This window comes from Portunus trituberculatus, chromosome 42 (genome assembly GCF_017591435.1).
Source record: "Portunus trituberculatus isolate SZX2019 chromosome 42, ASM1759143v1, whole genome shotgun sequence".
Classification (NCBI taxonomy): Eukaryota; Metazoa; Arthropoda; class Malacostraca; order Decapoda; family Portunidae; genus Portunus; species Portunus trituberculatus.
The window spans coordinates 20,624,913-20,632,412 of NC_059296.1; the positions used below are offsets into that span (position 1 = coordinate 20,624,913).

The 7,500-nt window shown below is 38.7% G+C and overlaps 1 protein-coding gene across 3 annotated transcripts in view; it reads right to left on the reverse strand.

The window, feature by feature from the left end:
- Window positions 1-7,500, reverse strand: part of LOC123517719 (multiple C2 and transmembrane domain-containing protein-like) — a 638,372-nt gene that overhangs the window by 338,297 nt on the left and 292,575 nt on the right. The gene's annotated exons all lie outside the window — the stretch shown is intronic.

Sequence of the window (7,500 nt, forward strand, 5' to 3'; positions counted from 1 at the left end):
AACCTTAAAAAAAAAAAAAAAAAAAAAAAACGCAAGAGTATCAAACAGGAATGAATTACTGAAAGGTAATTAAAGCATCAGACCAAATAAGAGGCTTTGTGCAAGATTCATTCCCTTCCCACCAGTGAACCAAAAGTATTATTTCGGTTCTAAATGCTAAACCTTGTGACGGCAAACTAAACCTGACGTGTAATATAGTCAAAAGGCACCGTGGCTTTGTTTTGCTTTGCTTTGCTTTCTCTCTCTCTCTCTCTCTCTCTCTCTCTCTCTCTCTCTCTCTCTCTCTCTGTGTGTGTGTGTGTGTGTGTGTGTGTGTGTGTGTGTGTGTGTGTAATCACCGCCAGCGAACTCTTAGAAATCAAAGGGGAAGGCTTCCGTTCAGCGAAGCGCAAGGCATGCCAGATTCCAATTCTTTATCTCATCAGCAGCACCAGATGAGACAGAAAACGAGAGGAGGAAAAAAAGAAAAACCCCACCATCCCCCCTATACACCAAAACTAACATAATACGGCTGCTACTACATTACAAAAGACAGAAACCCCACACAGCTTCCATAAATAGAATTCGTTACACTATATACCACAAACACGTTTCAATAGCATCGATACCTTATAGAACTCTCCTCTCTTCCTCTCGTTCTCTGCTTTAGTCTACCATGAACTCTGACTTTTTTTTCCTTCTCTTTCTCCGTTTTCTTCCACTTCCTGCATTAAAGAGGGTGGTGTCGAGGTGCCATCGGAGGACTCTCACTCACTAATTCCCTTTGATATTGTATTAATGGGGAGATGTGTTAAAAGGAAGCTTGTGAAATGCGCTTATCTCCCGATTATTGAATGGAATGACTGGGGATGAATGACAGGATGAAAAAGATAGGGGAATGATGCGTTGTGTTGATCTAGATTCTAGTCTTTTATTCTGTTAGTTCTGGTTGTGGATACACGACTTGAGCAAAAAAGTTAGATAGATATATAGATAGATAAATAGATAAGTAGATAGATTGATAGAGGGAGATAGATAGATAGATAGATATATAATGACCAAAGTTTTTGCATAATGTATCACAACACACACACACACACACACACACACACCCGGTAGCTCAGTGGTTAGAGCGCTGGCTTCACAAGCCAGAGGACCGGGTTCGATTCCCCGGCCGGGTGGAGATATTTGGGTGTGTCTCCTTTCACGTGTAGCCCCTGTTCACCTAGCAGTGAGTAGGTACGGGATGTAAATCGAGGAGTTGTGACCTTGTTGTCCCGGTGTGTGGTGTGTGCCTGGTCTCAGGCCTATCCGAAGATCGGAAATAATGAGCTCTGAGCTCGTTCCGTAGGGTAACGTCTGGCTGCCTCGTCGGAGACTGCAGCAGATCAAACAGTGAAACACACACACACACACACACACACAGAACTGTAACAAATGATGTTGAATCACAGTTTCATCTGTTTCCTTAAAGGTGTATTAACCTTCACTTACACTCTCTACACATTATAGCAACTCAGCGCACTACACACGTACACTTACACACACTCCATAAATGCTCTTTAGGAATGCTCACCTCCTTCAAGTCGTTATGTATAATGCAAGAGCTAGCATAACACTATTACATACATCCCTTTCACTGGCTGAGTTATTTACGGGGCGCATCTCTCGTTCCTCTTCCTTTCCACCCCATTAAGTTAATCACCCCCTCAAGAGGCTCCTCTATCAAGACACATGCACGGACGAGTCTCAATTTCCATCTTAATTCTTCACAGGAGAGGTGGGAACTAAACTCCTAAGCCATTTTTCTTGAATAAAATGCAGTCAGACTTTTTGAGTGTGAGGAAAGATCGTCATGAAAGGAGTGGAGTACGTACAGGGATGTGTGTGAAAGTAAGACATGAACAATGAAAGAAGAACCAAAAAAAGATGATTAGGAAATGTTGAGCGGTAAAATGAGTTATGGTACAAGATGCATCAAAGTAAATGTAAGAAAATGAAAACAAAAAAAGTGAAATGCAAAGAGAGATACTGTAGTTACACATATATATGTATATATATATATATATATATATATATATATATATATATATATATATATATATATATATATATATATATATATATATATATATATATATATATATATATATATATATAATATAGAGTAAAATATATACAGAAAATATGAAACACAATTGAAAGACCAGGACAAGAAGAAAAGGCCGAAGCAGAAAAAAAAACGTGACACACAATTAAATACAAAAAAAAAAAAGAAAGAAAGAATAAGCCTACGGGAAAAAACATGAAAGTTAACGTAATAATGAAAAAAAGAAATAGTAAGAAAAGTATGTATATAAAACGTTAAAGAATGACAGCAAGGTAAGAAAAAAAAGACAATGAGATGAATATAGAATAAAAACAAACAACAAGAACAAAGGAACAACGAGCACCTCACCGCTCGTTCCTCACATTACACCAACACCATTACTCAAAACACCCCCTGTAAAGACCTATTTTTCTTTCCTTTGATTTTTTTTATTCTCTCTCTCTCTCTCTCTCTCTCTCTCTCTCTCTCTCTCTCTCTCTTTTTCCTCGACTGTAACTTATACGAGAAAAGAAAAACATCATCTTTTTTTGTGTGCTGGGCTCAAAATAAAAGAAAAAAGATGAATAAAAAGCGTTTAAAGTTTATGAAGCAAACTTGTGTAGACTTTATCATTCTCTCTCTCTCTCTCTCTCTCTCTCTCTCTCTCTCTCTCTCTCTCTCTCTCTCTCCGTAGACGCATGGTAAACTAAATTAACCACCCAAACCTCTCTTGCCTCACTACTACGCTATACAGTAAACTAATAAACGTCTGAAGTGCAAGGGGAGTTGAGGAGAAGAGAAAGTACCGCATACCTGTAACTCGACTGCTGTGCTGGACTGAACATTAAGACACAGACACGGAGACGGACGGACGAGGACGCAGGTGAACTGATAGGGGAACTGCTCTAAAAAAAAAAAAATAAATCAAACCGACGAGGATGTGTGAGTGTAAAAGTAAGTTGAAAAGTGCTTATGATTTGATATTTTTTCTTTTGTTTTCAGGATAAAAAGAAAACGGGTTGTACGTATGAAAAGGGGGATAAAAAGACTGTAAAGGTATTTATTTACTCTTTTGCACTCCAGATGTAGGAAAAAAAAACGAGTGGGAAAAAAAATAAAGGTTGATCTATTTTTTTTTTTTCTTCTCGAGATAAAAAGAGGGACACGTGGGAATGTGAGTTAACGAGAAAAAAAGGGAAATGTGAACGACTCTTACGACAGAAAGAAGATTAGGTGGGAGTGTAAAGATGCGTGGGAAAAAAAAGGAGAGTAATTAGCTTTTCTGTATTGAAGAAGAAAAGATGAGCACAGTGCAAGGGAGGAGGAGTGTGGGAGGAAAAAAAACAGGATGAAAGTCTTTTTTTACTCAAGATTAGAGGTCAGTGTGTGGCAGCATAGAAATGAGAGGGAAAGGGGAGGAAGAAGACCGCGTTTGCTCAAAATAAATGGTGTGTTCGTGGAAATGAAAGAATGAGTTAAAAAAAAAAGAGAGGATGAAAATTTTTTTATTAATGATGAGTACGTGAGAATATGAATCGAGAAAATGGAAGTAGATTTTTTTGCTTTATATGTTGGGTAAATAATGCCAGAAGAAAATAGTTCGAAAAGAGAAATCTGTTTTTGTCCATGACTAAAAGTGAGTACGTGGAAATGTGAATCGGAAAAAGGAAGCAGATCTATTTTTCCTTTTTCTTCTGAAGACGAAATAAATGCAGGAAACAAGTTGTGAAAATATAGACAAAAGAAATCTCTATCCTACTGACATTCTAAACTTAAAAATATGTCTTCAGGAAATCTTCGTGGCCATGGAACTCGAGAAAATGTCAAGAAACAGCTTAAAGAAAAGGCGAAGACAAAACTTTTAGGCCCCAGTGTCATTCTAAAACTTGAGAATTTGACTACATGAAAGGTTCGTCGTGGTGGAATTCTCCTGACACACACTGCAAAGGAAAAAAAAAAAAAAGAAGACAGGAAGAGAGAAAAAAAAAGTAAATATTTTATACTCTAGTCAGTCTTAAATTGGAGGAACTTTCCAGGATGAAAGGGTTGTCGTGATAGAAGTCCTTTGAAAATTTTCCCCCCACTGTTAAACCATCAACAAAAAACGGTATTACAGGAAAGTAAGGAACGAATATAGCAGACCACGGCAAAACAATCACTAGTTTTCTATCGTTACGTGAAATGTTGAGGTAAATAGGAATATATTTGATGAAAATTTGGGTCACACATACTAACATCTAAAGAACCTGAGAGACGAAAATACAGTAGATCATGGTAAAGTAATCCTGAGTTATCTTTGAGTATTCGAGGAAATTTGTGGTTGCCCTTTGTATTATTACAAAGGTGAATTAGTCTGAGTGTATTTCGGCAGCGTTGAATATTTTTATAGTCGCTTCATCGTCCTCGTAATTACACGTGTCTCTCTGTTCTCGCCTGCCAGTAAATAAGGGACAGTGTTTACTAGTACGCTGACTAAAGGTTCTGAGATACGGATCAATTTTCAGCATTGAAAATAAAGCAGATCAGAAACACAAAGTAAAAAGTCGCCACATTGCTTAACCCATTCACTACTATAAACAACTTCCAAACTTCATAGTATCACTTTGTGGCCAGTAATACCAGAGTAACGAGATATAATGTTGGATGTGTTGGATGAATAACTTGATCTATAACTTCTTAATTATGGAAAAAAATCTATCTAACTTTAATTTGAAAAAATACTGCAATGACATTCACTGCGATTGAGATTACCTAGTCCCTTGACAGAGAAAGGCTTCATCTATTCCACACGGGCCTTGCCTCACGACACACTAGGGACAGCATTCTTAAGATTTTGAACTCTCGTAAGGAATTGTTTTAAAAGGTTAGTCTACATAAATGAACAGCCGAGTTCTCAGGGATGTTGTCACACGGACGATGCAAATTGGAAGTTGAACTCTCACTAGAATCATGAGAATAGTCTTGAATATGCCAGTAGCCTCCACTAGAACTTATTAAAGGCAATCGAGGTGAGACACTGCAGCATTCACATGTGTCTCAGCACAACTAAAGCAATGAAGACGGTGTACAGTAGAGGCACTACTGTTATTATTCCTTTCACTGCTAAGAACTTTTTTTTCCGAATATCAAAGCACTGTAGTAATTTGCATGAAGACATAAGAGGAAAAAAAGAGTAAGGTTAATTTACTCAACAGATCACTTAACAGATCACGCAGGGATGCCACAGAAACACTGACTTCTGATCTTTCTGAGATTTCTGACTCAACTCAATTCCTCTATTTATCAACTCGAAACAACCCTCCGGAAAACTACCCCCTATTCTTCAATGACACTCAACTGTCTCCCTCTTCTGCACTGAATATCCTCGGTCTGTCCTTTACTCATAATTTCAAATGGTAACTTCACATCTCATCTCTTGCTAAAACAGCTTTTATGAAGTTAGGCGTTCTGAGGTGTCTCCACCAGTTTTTCTCGTCCCTCCAACTGCTAACTCCGTACAAGGGCCTTATCAGTCCTTGTATGGAGTATTCTTTGCATGTTTGAGGGGAGGAGGTTTCCAATCATACAGTTTTGTTAGATAGGGTGGAATCAAAAGCTTTTCGTCTCAACAACTCTTCTCCTCTGACTGACTTTCTTCAGCCTCTTTCTCTCCGCCGAAATGTTGCATCTCTTGCCATCTTTTATCGCTATTTTCATGCTAACTGCTCTATTGATCCTACTAACTGCATGACTCCCATTCTCCTGCGGCCTCGCTGCACAAGGCTCTCTTTTTCCTCTCACCCCTATTCTGTCCAATCCTCTAATACAATAGTTAACTAGTATTCTCAATCATTCATACCTATCTCTGGTAAACTCTGGAATTCCCTGCCTGCTTCTGTATTTCCATCTTCCTACGACTTGACTTCTTTTACGAGGGAGGTTTCAAGACATTTGTCCCTCACCTCTAGATAACTCTTATGATCTTTAAGGGGACTGGCAACCCAGTGGGCCTTTTTTTCACTTTTTGTTGTCCTTGGACAGTTTCCTCTCCTGCCTAAAAAAGAAATTAGAATTAATTTATCTATTATTAATATTTACACTACAGAAATAAGACAGAAAAGAGAGAAAAGTGCCTAAAAGTTATGTGTGAAAGGAAACATTTGCCAGGCAGTTAAGTAGTGGGTTAATCGCTGCAGGAAGTGTGTGACCACCCATGAGGAGGGTTGATCTCAGGCTGGCGGGAGTAATTACATCCAGGCAATCGTGAGGGAAGCGGGACTAAACTAAGCATGTGAGGCAATGATCAACAAGGCGTGCAGCTTCTCGGGGCCACAGAGTTCGCCCTGTTAATACAAACCAGGCCTCCAGACGGTTCTCCAGGCAGGGTTGTTTGCTACACCAACACGGAGGGCCGGGTGCCTGAGTGTGGGTGGCGGAGAACACGAGTATACGAGTACGCATCACATCGCATCGCATCTCAGCTGGCACGTGTAACTCAAGGCAATCATTCAGTCCGTTGGAAAAGATTTAACTCGTGGAATTTATGCGGCAAGTTCAGAAGGAAGGAAGTGATCGAGACATTCACCGCTCCTGGCACTGAATGGGGAGATGATGGCTCCAGTTGGCGCCTCCCATAATAGCTACTTTACATTTTCGAGTTTTCAAGTTTTCTCTTTCACAAAATATATAAATCCTAAGAAATAATCTATTGTTAGAGAGAGAGAGAGAGAGAGAGAGAGAGAGAGAGAGAGAATGAAAAAAATCTCATTCAGTGAACAACTGGAAAGACATCGAATAAAGACCCCTCAGCTGGAAACTCTGCACTCTCATTAAGATAATTTTCCAAAAGTCGCAGAGATGACAAGCTGGGTGGTCATGATTATTTTTCTTATTACTGATGCAGAATCCTTGTTAAACTGTCACTTGAATCTTGACAACACTCTTGGAAAGGCAAGAATCTTCACTAGAGTCTGTTGATAATGAAAACAGAACCATAAATATTTGAGAATATGGTTTAAATGCCTTTCTACCTTTGAAAGCATACACAATGGAATGAACGAAACATTTCAGTTTTCGGTATTGCTGTACAATGCTACGATGCCGAGTTTCAGAATTCGTCGTACTAGGTAAAAGAAAAAAAAGAGTTAATTGCCTGACTTGTACTCCTGTAAACATAAGAGCGTAGAGGAAGAACAATGAACAACACATTTGTTAGCCCTAATGAACCTGTCTGTGTTACGTAAGGAAGAGACGTAGATAGTAAAGGTTAAGTACTGAAACATACATACATATACAATGAAAAAAAGAAAAACAGTAACACGCATGAGGAAACTAAATAAAAATGAGTGAATAACGTGATGACAGAGCGGTTTGTGATGGTGAAGGTCGTGGTGTCTAGTCTTCATAACTTTTAACAGACTAGTGGAGGTTACTGAAATGATCAAAACTGTTTT